Genomic DNA, 17,255 nt, shown 5'->3' with positions numbered 1-17,255 from the left:
TTTTTTTTTTTTTTTTTAGCACAATTGTATTTGTGTATCAGAAAGACCACTCTGGAAGGAGTAGGAAGAATTAGCTAAAGGGGCAGAGAGTTTATTGTGTGGTCATAATAAGACACGTGTCTGAACTGAAGCAGCAGAGTGGGCTAGAGAAGAATATTGACAAGTGAGAGAGAGTTCATAGGATGTAATAATTGATTGGATATAAGAAGGCAGGTGGAAAAATGGAGAACTCATATTGCATGACCTTCTCATTGGGGGAGCTAGGTAAATGGTAGCAGCACTCACACACAAAAAAATAAGGAGACAACCCATCTAGCACAAGCATTTCCAGGTTAAGGTCGCCTTTCACGGTCATTCATTTAACTGGACCCCAAACATACTCCAATTGTCAATCATCTTGGTGTTTGACTGGATCTATCTGATTCAGCGTCTTCATTTGATTAAGTTCTTGTCTCTCCAACATTTTGTCTTACAAAATAATTCTCAACTGTGACCTCTGCACTTCTCAGATATGTGGCTTTGTACCATTTTTTCTCATCCTCTTCACTTTTCCCCTTAATTAATAAAAATTCAGTTACTATCTCCTGTTACGTTATGTCTGCTTCCCTTGATAAATATTACCCTCCATGTTGGACGTAATGTTGCAAACCGGGACTAATGCAGAGGACAACAAGTTTTATTTTGTATTAGCATGGGCATTTGAGACAATTTCAAAAGCACATAGAGGCCAGGCATGGTGGCTCATGGCTGTAATCCCAGCACTTTGGGAGGCTGAGGCCAGCAGATCACGAGGTCAGAAGTTCAAGACCAGCCTGGCCAACATGGTGAAACCCTGCACAAAAATTTTCCGGGCATGGTGGCACACACCTGTAATCCCAGCTACTCGGGAGGCTGAGACAGGAGAATCTCTTGAACCCGGGAGGCGGAAGTTGCAGTGAACCAAGATCACACCACTGCACTCCAGCCTGGGCAACAAGAGCGAAACTCTGTCAAAAAAAAAAGAAAAGAAAAGAAAAGAAAATCACATGGAGTTGTATCCTTCAATTCAATGACCATGAAACTAGCTCCCTCTCACATACAGTGCCCTGGGCTGAAATATTACACAGTAACGAGCATGACAGAGTCTCCTTCTCTGATCCATCATGGTCTTTTTGAGGCTACAGCTACATAAACTGATCATTTCAATGTAACAGGGCCAGACTATGTAGTATTGGAAAATTGGTGGGGAAGAGAGCAGGCATAGAGTGCTTCTAGAGACAGCATAGAGAAGAGATTGGATGACACTTTTGGGGGAGATGTCCCTACTTTGAGAGTTGAAAGATTATGTAGGAACTGGTCAGAGACGTGGCTAAAAGCAACACAAATTTAAGAGAGTTTGATTTAAGGATGAGAGATACTTATAGAGGTGTGGCATGGGAGGAAGTTGAGGACATTGATGGAGTACGGTTGCAGAGGAGACAGAAGGAAAAGAAACATGCAAATAGATTGACTTGGTAGAGAAATAAGAACACATTGTACCAAGATGAACAGAGTTCAGAATAAGTGGAGAAGCCAAAGCATGTATGTGGGGCGGGGGAGATTTTAGGAGAGTTTCCTTATAGTTTTTATTTTCTCTCTGAGACTGTTCATCCTTAAAAAATGGGGAGGGGTGTGGAGCGTTTCTAACACAAGGGAAGATCGCTGGCTAAGAGGAAGAGGTGGTGGATGGTTAGGTCCTTTGAGGAGGAGAGGTCTGGGTTGTCATCAGTGATATGGAAAATGGCAGATATCGAGCCAGGACATAAAACAAAACTGTTGAGCTGCAGCATGACCTTCCCCCAAACGCCATGCCTCATCGAGTAGCAGTGGAAGGCTGAGTGATTTCCTTGAAAAAGGGTCAGCCGTCTAAAGGTGGGAATAGAAATCACAGTTTGATTTACCCATAGTTAGAGGATTGCATAAAATACAGAAAGATAAGAAGAAAAGGAATCAAGGACTTAAAAATAAAGCGGGAATCCAGATATTGGAGCTATATACTAGAGACTTGATCATAAGATCAAGGAAAAGTCCATTTTCTGCTGTTTTTGCACAGAAACAAAATAGGTCTAAGAGGGTTAATTCATTGATTACTACTCTAAGAAGGTAAATAATAACAACTAAAGTACCCTCTGGATATTACAGGATAGCTCTTAAAAACTGGTTCAGAATTAAATATATAGGCAGAAATTGTCTCTTCAGTAACGCTTAAACTCTGAGGAAGCTGGAACCAGGGTAAGTCCTCTGACTTAGAGTTCAAAGAATTAGTTATAATAGAAAACAAGCAAACAAAACAGAGATACAATAATAGAAATGCTTCTTATTTCGACTACTATTAATTTGACTATTACTAACATTATTTGTGAGCATCTCTTATCATTGCAATTAATTTCTGAAGGCAGATTTTTGCCTGATTCATTTTGGAAATATAAATTGTACAAAAACTGCTCACAAAATAAATGTCTTATAACAATGTTCAACCAACTATTCTTGAAATAAGTAATTCTTTAATGACTCTTACTCATTTATTAAAGTAATAAGAGCTAGCTACGAAATATGTTCAACAAAATATTCTTGAACGTTGTTGATTATCCATCAAGACATTCTTGAACAAATAGAGGTATAAAGGAATGAAAAAATATTTGGCATATGCATCATTTATAAGCTATTCAATTCTTCTAGAATTAGAACTACTTGTTATTCATTTGCTTTGTTTTAAAACCAGATAATCAATTCTATGTGTATTTTCCAAGTTTGATAATCATGACACTTTTTGATAAACAATTATAATAAACATATTTTTACATGGAATGCACATATAGCAGGCAATTACTAAACTGGACATTGCCATTTCCCAAAGAAACAGCAGTGCTATGCTTGTCTGAATACAGGTGTACTTATAGGAATGGACTAGAGACCTTACTGATTTATAAAGATAATTAAATTTGACATCTAAACCTTGGTTAGATTTTGAAAGTTGATCTCTATTTTTTATGATTTAGAATGTAGTTATGAATGGTGGGTGGTACAGGTGGCTTCTCACAAATAATATTCCAGGCTAGTTAGATAAATTTAGAGAATAAAAGGATGTAGATTACAATGTGTATGTTTGACACAGTTATCCTCACAGAATACTGCTGAGGGGAGAGGCACTTCTCCAGGAAGCCCTCTGGAAAGTTAATGGATCCAATCTTCTGGATTCTAATCCATTAGGTAAAAATATTTAGGATGAGGAGAGTAAAACGAGGGACTGGGTGCTTAGCATGAGCTCGTTGTATTTTTTTAAACAGTATTGTACTCAGCACTTCAGGAAAAGCCTGCTTTCCCAGGGTTGCATGGTTTAAACAGTTAATCACAATCATTTTGAAAGTGTTATTTGATGATCTGTTAAAAAATTATTTACTTGACTTTACTTTCGTATTTTATACGGTTGACAACATTATGCTTCTCACCATTGTTAGATTCTGTAATACTGCGGGGTGGTGGGGCTGTGTGTGTTTACTGTGCCAAGCACAATATTGTCACTATGGATATCTCATGGAGTTGTGACCTGCTATAATAGATCTGTGAAGCCACATCCCTGAGGAGAGAATTTGGGACCAAGAGAGAGGTCTGGTGTACCAATCACATATCACACTATGTTTCTTATTGTATTGTATTGCATTTTAAATTCTGGGGTACATGTGCAGGATGTGTAGGTTTGTTACATAGGGAAACGTGTGCCATGGTGACTTGCTACACCTATCAACCCATCACCTAGGTATTAAGCCCAGCATGCATTAGCTATTTTTCCTGATGTTCTACCTACCCCCACTGTGTGTTGTTCTCCTCCCTGTGTCTATGTGTTCACATTGTTCAACTCCCACTTATAAGTGAGAACATGCATACACCATCTCTTTTTTACCCTACTTTCTCAATTCATGAACTTGTCTCCTTCATCATAAAAAAACTAAAAGCAATATGACCTGAATTTTACCAATAAACCCTCAATTCTGTCTCTATTTGCATGCTGTTTGCGGTGGTGTACTCCCTCGATTATTCTTTCTCTCTCCTGGATCACCTGCTTCTTCTTTTCTCCTAAATTTTTCTCATCCCTATGCCAAAAAATAGTCCATCTTGAAAACAAGTAAACACCAATACCAGACTAAAATACTAAATCTTCCTAGCTCCAAAGTCCCTTCAGGGAATGTGATTTCTTTTTTTCTCTTTGCAATGGCTGTCATAGCTCCACTGAAACTGTTCTCACAATGACTCCTAAATGTCTATATGTAGTACGGACTTCTCTTCTGAATTTCAAGCAATTATCTAATTGCTCACTTGTCTAAATAATGTAGTATAAGCATTGGTGGTATAAATGAAGTATTTAAAGATAAGGAGACAGAGTAAGCAAGTAAAATTATACCTTCGCCATTTCTTAGTTATGTGGCATTAGATTGTTTTTACTTAATATTTTTGGGCTTCAGTTGTCCCATATATACAATGGAGATAGTAATATCAATATCAATAGCAAAGTTATTGTCATAATAAAATATTTTAATTCAAAGTGATGAAAACTCTCACTGGCACGCAGTGAAAAACATGATGAATATTAGCTATTCTTTTTTTATTATCCATAGGCATATCTAGTTAGCATGTCCAAAACCCAGTCCTTGATTTTAGTCTTCGGATATTTGCAACCGCTCAATATCTCCCTCCTCTTAGCAAGTGGTTCATACCATCCACCCAGGAGCTCAATCTAAAATCTAGACTTTCCCTCTATATTCTCTTGTTCCCTCCTTTCCTCTATCTAAAAGTCATTCCAGTGCACTGTCTTATATCCCTACTTCTTCCTGCTCTGTCTTATATCCCTACCTTTTCCTGACACCTTTTCCAGCAAGCCATCATCTGTGGGCTGGCCATTTAGCTTCCAAGCCTATCTCATTCCAATAAATTCTCCCCATTGCATGAAGGGTAATTTCATGAGAATGTAAAATGCCTCCTCCCAGCTGAAAACCTAAAATGTGGTTCCATGGCACATGGACAAAATCAATTCCCTAGCCAAGGACTATGAAATCAGTAGCTCCTGGCCTCAAGCTTCCACTATTCCAGGCCAGTTTTGCTCTCCATCACCATACCCTCATCATTTGACTCTCAGGATGGCCTCCACCTGCACTAGCAGACTCCAAATTCCAAATGCCCCGGAGGTAACAACAGAGGCACTTTCCCCAACGTCTGCACACACAGTGACGAGGCATCTGGAAATTCCTTGAGAATGCTTCAGTCGGGACATTTTCTTCTTAATTTTATGACCTGAGAGATCTGTCACTGAAGTATGCCTCTGATGTCCCTTAGGATTTTCAAAGCTCTTAATATGATTATGAATTCTTATAGAACTCAACAAGCATTTTGCCATGAACACTTTGGCCTTAAGACTTTAAATTTGTTTTTCTATGACCTCTTAACCCAAGCCATCTGTTTCATGTTTATTTGTCCAAAGTAAGATGATGCTTCTTCAATAATCACTTTATTTTCTCAATTTTTCATCTTTCATCTCCTCTTTCTGTCCCATTAAAAACAAATTGTAAAAATGAAAAATTGGTATTTTATTTACGTCCATTAAAAAATGTTGAATGCCAATGTCCCATTGCATTTTCCTTTGGCACGATTGGCATGAAATATTTTGCCAATGTATTGGATGTTATGGGCAACCCTCCTCACTTCAAGCCCACATACAACTTCTAATTCCAATCCCCTATATGTATAGGGTTTGGGGTTCACTTAATGGCTGGGTTTACATTGCTTTTCAGTACTTTCCTTTGGGAATAGTATTTTTCTGAAACCATATCTCTTACCATCACATTCCCAGTGAAAAATAACAGATGCCATGTGATATTCATGTCATTGGAGAAAGGGAGAGAGCGCAAGGATAAATGCTCAAAGATATCGATTTAATTTTTCTAGCCATACTTGTTCCACCCCCTCCCTATCTCTGATAGAATGCTATTCTTCCAGCAATTCCTTAAAAGCTTTAAAAATGGCCATCCACTGAAACAGGAACAATTCCAACTACAACCAGGACTAGTAGGTAGAAATGTCCTGTGTGTGTGGATGAAGTCCTTTTATAGAAAAAAAACACTTGAAAGTGGTTCTAGTATACCATAAATCAAAGGCTACACATGTGACTACAAATAAATATTCCTCATGGATATTTTATTTGCCTTGACGTTGCCTATCAGTTGCTTGTGCATACTTTCTGAGGATCTTGTATCAAGAAAATGTTATTTGGTGTGGTTGTCCTATACAACACCTTGTGAAATAATTTAGGCAACATGCAACATAACATGAAAGAAATTATGTCGCATTAGAACTTCAGTCCATTTAGGACCATGAGCAGGTACAAGATTCATAAACAAAATATTCTCCATACCCCAAACTTATTTTTAGGATACGGGTTCATGTCTAAAGCAAACTGTGTTGTAGCTAAATTGGTGATGTTATATTCAGGAATCTGATATGTTAAATAAATTGATTTTGGATTAGGACATGCATGTATTAAGACTAACTGATCATACATTGCTAGATTACCACAGAAACATGGTATCTGCTTGAGAAGTCATCAATTAAGAAAATTCAAGAAGTCTTAATGCTTTAATCTGTAATGTGGTCACTTTTCTTTTAAAGGGCTTATTTATATCAGTGTTTAATTAAAGAACTAGGTTGCTCACATAGAGATTTGACCATATTAGTTATATCCTGTCAAGCTAGAAACCATAGAGGAGTATTTTCCCCCTGCTGGATGGGTTTAGGTTTGGTTTGACTTAAGCATGCAGTTCCATGCACAAATTCTTGCCTCTTATAAATTGACCAGCCTGGGAAACTTAACAAAATATTATAAACCTTTGCATAAAGTACTTTTTCTATATTTTTAACCTCCTAAATCATAACATCTCAAAATAGGAAGGAAAAGGAAGTTCACAGAAACAGCTTTGGGGAACAGAGCAGAATCGCTGAAAAGAAAGAATACAGACTAATTAAGTTCAGAGGGACAGAGTGGAAGGTTTGGAGACCCCGGAATAGCAACCTATCTATTTCTAGACACCATTTTCCCCAGTAGCTTGATGGGGAGAAAGCTGTCACCAGAAAAATAAGAGAAGATCATAAACTCTCTTCCTGAAATGAACTTGACTTCTGGAAGAAATAGCTAAGACTTTTCACAAAATTCAAAGGCGATTGTCTATAGGGGCACCCAAAGGGAGATCATTGTGCCCACAGAGGACAAGCCTCTCTCTAGGAGTGATTTTGTATTATTGAAGAGTGCTTTCTCTGCTTTTCACTCCCAGGCCCCTAATTTGTTATTCAAGATCCAGTATCTTGTTGATATGTGGGTTTGAGGTAAGGTTCCCAGAGCCTTGGTCACGCAGCAGCATCGTATTACCACAGGAGAGATAAGGATCATTCCAAGCCTGTGTGTCAGCTTCTATGGTTCTGTTATCTTTCTAACTATGGAAAGGTGTGTTAGAGACACACAAATACAGTCAATGAGAACAAAAATCATAGTGTTAGGAATTTGCCAACTCTAATGATTGCTCAACTGGAATAAGCATATTCAAGTGGAATATGCTTTGTATGCAAAGCAAACGATAATAGTCCTGCTAAATATCTCTGTCCAGCTTAATAAAAAGATGAAAAACATAGGGTGATACATTTGGGGGAAAGTATTAGAAGTTTTCAGAGTTTCACTTCATTTTCCAATAGAGGAATGAAGATTTTGAATTCCATTTTTACGAAGATCAGTTTTTGACCTAGGGTGAATGATAAAAATTCTCATTGCTTTGGGACTTCTATTTCTCAGTTAGACTTTATAAGGACTTAGACATTGAAATAATGAGTTATATTAAATCTTCAGCAAATGCTTAGCAAATGTTGCATAAACTACTGTGTCCAATAATATAGGGACTGGCTGTCAGAATTTTTAAAGTAAGCTGTTAATAAGCCAATAATTTTCTTGTCTGATTGACGTGTCCATCACAGTTTAGTTATCTAAGGCAATAGACCACGTGGGATGCATAATCTCACTGACAAAGAGGAGGAGTTGGGGGCTAAGCATAGCACACAGGTTTCCCTTTGACTCTCTACTTGACTTTATAGTTACTAGAAAGGGCTTTAAACCAACATAGTTGTGAAACATGTTGCTGCTGCCTACCAACACAGAGATAAAGGAAGTTTATATGAATCAATGGATTGTTTTATCCTGATTAATATGATTATTAAAACATTATTCAATGGACATTCAGTAGTAATAGCAAACCCATGGAGCAATAACTATTTCCTTTGGGCTTTCAGCAAGTATTTAATATTTAATACCCTGCTGTAGTGCTTATCACAATTTATTATCACTATTTCATTGCACGTACTCTCTACCCAAGGAGAAGTCCTTGAGGTCAGGGACATATACCTTTTGGCAGTCCTGTCATCTGACACAGTATCTAGTATGCAGTAATTGCTCATTTAACATTGAATGAAAGAAGAGTGAAAACAAGGACTACAGAGGAAGGCTACTTGAGGTTTTTAATTGTGGTCCTGAATATTAAATAATGCCAGATTTTTATTGAAGGGGAACAGAAATCTTTCTGTGCATCATTGACTTTCTAGTTTCGGTACTTATGTCAAAATACTAGGTGAAGAGTCGATTGCCAGAGTAAATTTTGTTTCGTGCAAGTTAAAAAGGAAATAACCATTCTGTGGAAAGCCTGTTTTATCAACATTTCTAAGTGAACTTGTAGGGCAAAGTGACCAGGTATATTTAGATAAATTTTTGGCAGGCATACCAACTACTGAAGGTTTACCCTGACTATCATGACTTCATACTGTGTAGAAACATTGGATCCAGTATACTTATGACTCCCAAAATTTTAACTGCATCACTAGAGGAAGGTGGGAGTCACTGGATCCCAAGTATATGAGTACAATGTGCAGAAGCTTACAGAAAATATAAAATTATAGTTAAACCTTCAAAAATTATAGTTTCAAAGAGTCAGCAGTGGAACACAAAGCTAGCATTTGACTCAAACAGAGTCCCAGTTTCTTATCTTTATACTTAAGAGGCTTAACATTTTCACTAAGTCCCACTTGCTGCATGCTATCCCGTCATTCTTTCCTTTACTAGGACTTACATTCTCAAGCCAAATTATTCTCTGTCCCCTTAAACTTCCATCCTTATGATCGTTTCTGTTTCTTTTTTTTTTTTTTTTTGATGGAGACTCACTCGGTCGCCCAGGCTGGAGTGCAGTGGCTCGATGATCTCGGCTCACTGCAAGCTCCGCCTCCCGGGTTCATGCCATTCTCCTGCCTCAGCCTCCATGAGTAGCTGGGACTACAGGCGCCACCACCACGCCCGGCTAATTTTTTTTGTTTTTTTATTTTTATTTTTAATTTTTTTGTATTTTTAGTAGAGACGGGTTTTCACCATGTTAGCCAGGATGGTCTTAGTCGCCTGACCTCGTGATCCACCAGCCTTGGCCCACCAGCCTTGGCCTCCCAAAGTGCTGGGATTATAGGAGTGACCCAGGTCGTTTCTGTTTTATCTGCTTGGTACCTTCTTCTTGAATATTTCTACAAGCCCAACGTCTTCTATTCCTTTGTAAAATGTAAATCGGATGCTCCTATTTTGCTACTTGCCTCAGTATAAAAACTTTCGATGCCTTCTGAATACCCTGACTACTTCACATGTTCCCCGTGCACAATGTTCAACAAGGCACAGTTATTACCTATTTGATTCCCAACTTCCTGCCCAGGTCGTAAACTCTTTGAGACAAGTAGCAGCTACTTTTAAATCATCTCATTTCCTCCCAAAGTGGGGTGTTTGTTATATGTGGTTGATGTAAGGAAATGTATATAAATATATACTTATATTTGTGTATATACAATAGAAATAATAGAAATATTTATGGAATGAATAAATATACATTTAAAAACTAATATGGAATGTGAAAATTATAGGAAATAGAGCTGTAAGGTCACACAATAATTAGGATCCCAGATACAAATATGTAATGGTTACTGTATCTCAGTAACACATAAAAGTTATGTAATGAAGGTGACAGTGAATGGAGGTCAGGAGAGGTCTGTTCATCTTACATCTGGGAACGAATAAGTGTGCCCAGAAAAGCTATACGGAAAAGGTAAGTTTTCTGCTGACTTTTAAAGCAGACAAGCATTGTTTATTATACTTATATGCAACACTTACCACCATCGGAGGTTATACAAACTTTTAAACTAATTGTGTTAGGTAGATTTTAGATTATCAACAGCTTTACTATGCAAAGGACTAACTTGATTGGCAGATTTAATTTTTCAGAATAATCAGTTTTCCTGAAGACAGAATTCCTTCCTTGTTTCTGTTACTGTATTTGGTGACCAACTCCTTCTGAGAATTACAACCTTCTCATTACATACATTTCCGTGAGTATGAGTTCATTCTTTTATGCAGTTTTGTGATAGTGAACTTTTTTACTATAATATGTTAAATGCTTATGGATCTAAAATAAACCGAATTTTACAGATCTAACCAAATTTATTTTTAGAAAAGAAAAATATTTAAATGTAAAATAGCTGTATTGTATTTTTATAGCTATGCTTTCTGCCAAATCACTAAGATATATTAATTTTTTAAAGGAAAGTGCGGTTATAAGATAACAAACAAGAAATGCCAGCAAGTTAAAAATAATTTTTTAGTAACAGAAAACCCAAGACTCTCTAATCAACATTATAGGGGTTAGAAATGGAATGCCAGTTATGTGCTAAGGTTTACATATTTTCAAATGTAGCAGTAAAGATGAATGCTATTAATAATTATATATTATCTTGTACCATCAGAAAGAAAATAAATGTCTTATAAAAACCATGCTAAAAACACATCACAATTTTATGCTATTTTCACAAAGCTAAGTTATATCTTTTTTTTTTTTTTTTTTTTTTTTTTTTTTTTTTTTTTTAGTAAAGCCTTAATACTGTATCTTTAAAGTAATGAAGGTTGGTAATTTATCTAAATAATTTAGTTCTTAATTATCCAGAAAGTAATGGTAAAATATTTAATATATTTAGGTGAAGTGGTTAGGCAATTTTAAGTCTATAAATCTAATGCTATACAGATATTACTATATCTATTCTATTAAATATAAATCTATTTATATGCAACAAAAAATAAGTTTAACATTGACCTTAACAAAGAAAACACCACTATATAATAAATAGGCAGCCAGGATATTTCATGTATAAAAATCCATGAAATTTGTTTAAGCTATTGGATATTTTTTCCCACACGAATCAGATACTTATTTAAGTAGCTTATTTTGTGTAATTTTTTTAAGAATGGTCCTTTGAGTCCAGTTTGAAGTCAGGCTCATTTGACAATATAATAATTGGATTTGCTTATTATGTTTCTGGTCATTTCTGCCACAGTAGACTCCTTTGTACAAGCAACATTAATCATTTAAAAAAGCTGAAAGTTAGAAAGTTAATTAAAGGATTTATTACAGACTCTTAATTTGTCCTAATGAATTGAACCACCATGAAACTTTATTAATTGCAGTTGAGGAATAACACCTGGATACTTTTCCTCATGCCTTTGGTCTAATAAAATCTATTATCTCTGATTAAATATGTCAGTTTCTTTGAATTATGAAAGAAGGAAAATGGGATTTTATTCATACAGAAGGTGGGAGAAAAGTGGGACAAGGAGCTCAGCAGGCGATATTTCAGGTTTAATTCTAAGTCATAAGACCATGAAGAATGATGTGAACTTAAGAAGTGTACACCTTCACTCACCCTGTATAGAAATACATGGTATTTGTGCCAAATTAAAATCCATATGGTTATTTTTTTTTAAATCTTCCATATTATCTACATGTAGGGGATACTTTTCCTTAAATTTCACTTTTGATATATTGAATGGCCATATATGCTTTGAAAAAATGAAATCAAGAAGAGGAAATGCTTTACATCATAAAGAGAGATAAAAATTATTTGCCTCACTATTCACAATAGCAAAGACTTGGAATCAGCCCAAATGTCCATCAATGACAGACTGGATTAAGAAAATTTGGCACATATACACCATGGAATACTATGCAGCCATAAAAAAGGATGAGTTCATGTCCTTTGTAAGGACATGGATGCAACTGGAAGCCATCATTCTCAGCAAACTATCCCAAGAACAGAAAACCAAACACCGCATGTTCTCACTCATAGGTGGGAATTCAACAATGAGAACACTTGGACACAGGAAGGGGAATATCACACACCGGGGCCTGTTGTGGGGTTGGGGGAGCGGGGAAGGATAGCATTAGGAGATATACCTAACGTAAACGACGAGTTAATGGGTGCAGCATACCAACATGGCACATGTATACGTATGTAACAAACCTGCACGTTGCGCACATGTACCCTAGAACCTAAAGTATATTAAACAAAGTTATTTGCCTCAATTAGATTTAGTAGGACAATGAAATGTGAGAGCCTGGAGAACATTGCATGGTCCTGAATTTGCTGTATTTAGTTCACGTGATAAAATGAAAAGTAGACTCGGATGTTTCTGAGGTGAATTCAGAGCTCTGAAGTTTAACGAGCATTTGGGACAAAAATTGTATTCTTTCAAACAGAAAGAGTAAAGGAGTGGATTGAAGCATGGGGTCATTACCTCAGCCTTTACTTCTCAGGTCTGGGAAAGTCTGAGAGTATGTATTAAGACATCCATGTAAGAACATGTGGGGTGGTGAAGCAACACGACAGGCATACATCAGACTTGGACACACAATCATATTGAAACCTGGGCATACGAAAAATGTGTAGACGTCATTATTCACCTTTCCGTATTGTGCATACTCAAATATCTACCCATCCATCTATCCATGTATCCAACAAGTGTCTCTACTATAACCACCGGCCATGAAGAAAGAGGCCTCTGAAATTCTGGAATATCAGGTATCAGGCTAAGTCTCCCATTTGCAGGGTAACTTCCTAGACCTGTGGGAAAATACACACATGCACACATGTATATATATATGCACATGTATATATATACACATACATATATATATTTGTGTGCATGTGTGTGTGTGTATATAGATATAGACAGAGTCTCGCTTGTTGTCCAGGCTGGAGTGCAGTGGTGCAATCTCGGCTCACTGCAACCTCCACCTCCCCGGTTCAAGTGATTCTCCTGCCTCAGGCTCCTGAGTAGCTGGGATTACAGGAGCGCACCACCATGCCTGGCTAATTTTTTGTAGTTTTAGTAGAGACAGGGTTTCACCATGATGGTCAGGCTGGTCTCAAAAACACCTGACCTCGTGATTCACCCGCCTCAGCCTCCCAAAGTGCTGGGATTACCGGCGTAAACCACCACACCCAGCCGGGAAAATAATTTTCAGTACAAGATGGGAATTGCAAAGAATGCTAACCTCTAGGATATAGCCTAAGTGAGCAGAGGGATTATTTTGAGTTGGAAGCTGTTTAATGGTTGGAGAAGAGGAATGCTTTTTATTGAGTGAAATTTATCCATTGAGTTTTTGTTGGCAGTAAAACATGAGTAATAATTCTTACCACCAATATGGTCATTAGTGTTAAAAGAGATTGTGTGTGCAGATTAGGTAGGGCTAGCCGGCAGGAGGCCAGAGGAGAAGTGGGGAGTCAGATGATAATGAACCATTGCCCAGGGTGGATTACGTAATCTCCTGACTCCCTGCCTCTGCATCCTCTGCAAGGCTTTACTTGCTCCCAACCTCCTCACAATGCAATTTTGCATAGAGCCATTGCAACATGTGATTATTAAATTCTTTATTCAGCTACATAAGATTCAGTACATAGTGATTAAACATCTACTCTATGCTTGTTGGGCACATGTATATCTTCTTTTGAAAAGTCTCTGTTTATGTCCTTTGTCTTCTTTTTAATGGGGTTGTTTGTTCTTCTTTCGTAAATTTAAGTTCCTTATAGGTGCCGGATGTTAGACCTTTTTCAGACACATTGTTTACAAATGTTTTCTCCCACCCTGTAGGTTGTCTGTTTACTCTGTTGATAGTTTATTTTGTTGTGCATAAGCTCTTAAGTTGAATTAGATCCCATTTGTCAATTTTTGCTTTTGTTGCGATTGCTTTTGATGTCTATCATAAAATCTAGTATAAAGACAAATGCACGTGAATATTCATTGCAGCACTATTCACCATAGCAAAGGTGTGGAATCAATCTAATGCTCATCAAGAATAGATTGGATAAAGAAAATGTGGTACACATACACCATGGAATACTATGCAGACATGAAAAGGAATGAGATCATGTCCTTTGCAAGAACATGGATGGAGGTGGGAGCCATTATCCTCAGCAAATTAGCAGAGGAACAGAAAACCAAATATCACATGTTCTCACTTATAAGTAGGAGCTAAATGCTGAGAACTCATGAACACAAAGAAGGGAACAACAGACACTGAGCTCTACTTGAAGGTGGAGGGCAGGAGGAGGGAGAGGAGCAGAAAAAAATAACTCCTGGATACTAGGCTTAGTACGTGGGTGATGAAATAATCTGTGCAACAAACCCTTGTGACGTGCATTTACCATATAACAAACCTACACATGTACCCCTGAAACTAAAACAAAAGTGAAAAAATCAAAAGTAAAAATAAACACTGTATTTGAAGCTGTAGGAACACTAAGATGAATGAATGAGACATTGCTTCTAGCCCCCGCCAAATGACAGACTCCGAGCTGACTCTGTAGATGTGCAGCCTGGGGTGAGAATGTGGACGAGGGATGAACAAAGAGGGCACGGAAGCTGGGGAGGCAGTTGTGGAGCACAGTATTATTTTCTATTATATTCCACGTATATACAGGTGAAACTGATATCTCTAGGTAACTGTTGACTGAAATGCAAAGTTTAACAAACTCTATAAGCAATATATTCTCTTTTTTTCTAAAAGAACTCATTTATTTGGGAGCACAGTTTCTTCTCAGGTAGATGGGTGGAGTTCTTTTTGCGTCCTTACAACTTTCAGAGAAGAAGAATCTCAAGCCACCCTAATCACCAGGCTTTGCTTATGCATGAAAAAAAATGACATGATAAATAAATGAATTATTTAACTTTGACAAAAGCCTTTCAGCCATTTCAGATATTCAGTTAGAATTACCTGATATGAGACTTCAACAGCCATTTTTGGTGCCGACGTCATATATTACACACAAACACACACACAAATCATACACACCCTTACTCACCTACATATGTATGTACGTAAGCAAACTGCCTCTCTATGTGTACATACATGTACATACACATATGTGTGCTTGTGAATGGTTATATACATGAAACCAGAAATTAGAAAAGTGATTCCTCTAAAATCTCTAATTAAGGACAATCCATGGGGTTCAATTGTAAAGCCCTGGAGAAAAAAATAGAGAAGAAATGTAAGCAATTTCACTTGATCTTGACCTTGAGTGTAATTGTTTCTTACGATATGTGAACATGTGAGTACAATTTATTTTACAGATCAAGCAAGAGGAGAAAAGAATAAGAGTTATGGACTAACCTGAAGAAATATATGGTGTGTAGACGGAGCAGGGAAAATATGAGGACATCAATTGAGTAGGAAAATGCCAACATCGATGGGGACTGGGCAGGATGAAGTGTGTTGCAGGATTGCAGCCACTAATCAAGGACACAGTCCCTGGTGACTTGCTTTTCTTTCCTGTCTAATTTCTGCAAGAAGAGGAAGCTCCAATAACTCAAGTCCACACAGCTCATCACTGCTTCCTTTCAGACAGGAAAGAATCTGGGTAGAAAGGGTCCTGAGACACTGGGCTTCTCAGTTCTTGTAGAGAATCACTGGCCTCTACTCTTCTGTGATGTGGATGTGACTTGGAGTAATGTAATGGACTTAGTGTGCAATGCCTCCATCTGCTTCTCCCTTTTTCCCATAGGAGTGCTATCAAAAGTTCTTAAATTCTCTTCAATATATAATAAAAATTGCTTTTGTAAATTGGCATAGGTCTTTACTATTCTGGTGCAGGTTTTTCTTCTCATATTCTCAACTCATACTCACCCTGAGAGATAATGAAAACTACTTTGACACTGAATTCTGTTTTCATTGTTTTATATATATTAAATTTGTCTCTTCAAATAGATTATAAGCAGCTTGAAGCTCAGAATCATCTCTTAAACTCCTCTTTCTACAACTCAGTTTGGCCACTGATTTCTGAACATGCTCAACTTCTCAAGTCTTGTACTTGGCATGACGGCAGGGTCTCCTCAGATAAATAACATACTGCTGTAGTTCTCATAATGCCTACCCATATTGATTCTCTATTGTTAGTTATTTTGCAAATGTATTAGAGATAAATATTTGGTTAATTGCTAGTACACCTATATTGTGGATCAATAGTCAGTATTTGATGAATCTTAATAAAATGTATTTTAAAAAAACTTCCCAGATAAGAGATAATAATAAAGTGGGTGTCCTTATCTCTCGAGATATTATAGATAAGTCTTCGCTGTTTGATTTGCTTTGACACCAAGAGTTCCTGATTCTGAACCAATGAATAATTAGCTCTGTATTTTGTATGAATCCTTTCCCTCCTTATAGCAGTATTTATTTTTCTGCCTAAATTAAATGATGGGTTTTGCAGGTGCCTTTTATTTTTTCTAGCATGGATATAAATTCTGATATGATGTATACATTCATCAGAAACAAAATTATTGTTTGTAGATACCATATTTTCTTTAGGCACTCCTTCATCAATGAACATTTAAGTTACTTCAGTGTCTTGGCTATTGTGAATAATTGTGAATAATGCTGTGATGGCTATGGGAGTGCAGATACCACTTTAATATTCTGCTTTCAATTCCTTTGGAGAGAGATATATATATCCAGAAGTGAGTTTGCCGAATCATAGGATGGTTGCTTTTCAGTTTTTTGAGGATCTTTTATAATGTTTTCCATAGCAACTGCACCAATTTACTTTCCCATCAATGGTGTACAAGAGTCCTCTTTTCTCTAAATTCTTATCAACACTTGCTTTCTTTTGTTCTTGTTTGTTTTTCATAGTAGCCCTTATAATGGGTATGAAGTAATACCTCATTGTGGTTTTGGTTTGCATTTCTAGGGTGATTAGTGATGTTGGACATCTCTTCGTATACCTGTTGGCCATTTGTACGTTTGGACAAATGTCTATTGAAGTCCTTTCCGCATTTCTTAATTGGGCTATTTGGTTTTTTG

The sequence above is a fragment of the Mandrillus leucophaeus genome, unplaced genomic scaffold (assembly GCF_000951045.1).
Source record: "Mandrillus leucophaeus isolate KB7577 unplaced genomic scaffold, Mleu.le_1.0 Scaffold15, whole genome shotgun sequence".
Taxonomy (NCBI): Eukaryota; Metazoa; Chordata; class Mammalia; order Primates; family Cercopithecidae; genus Mandrillus; species Mandrillus leucophaeus.
Note: the sequence above shows the minus strand (reverse complement) of the source record.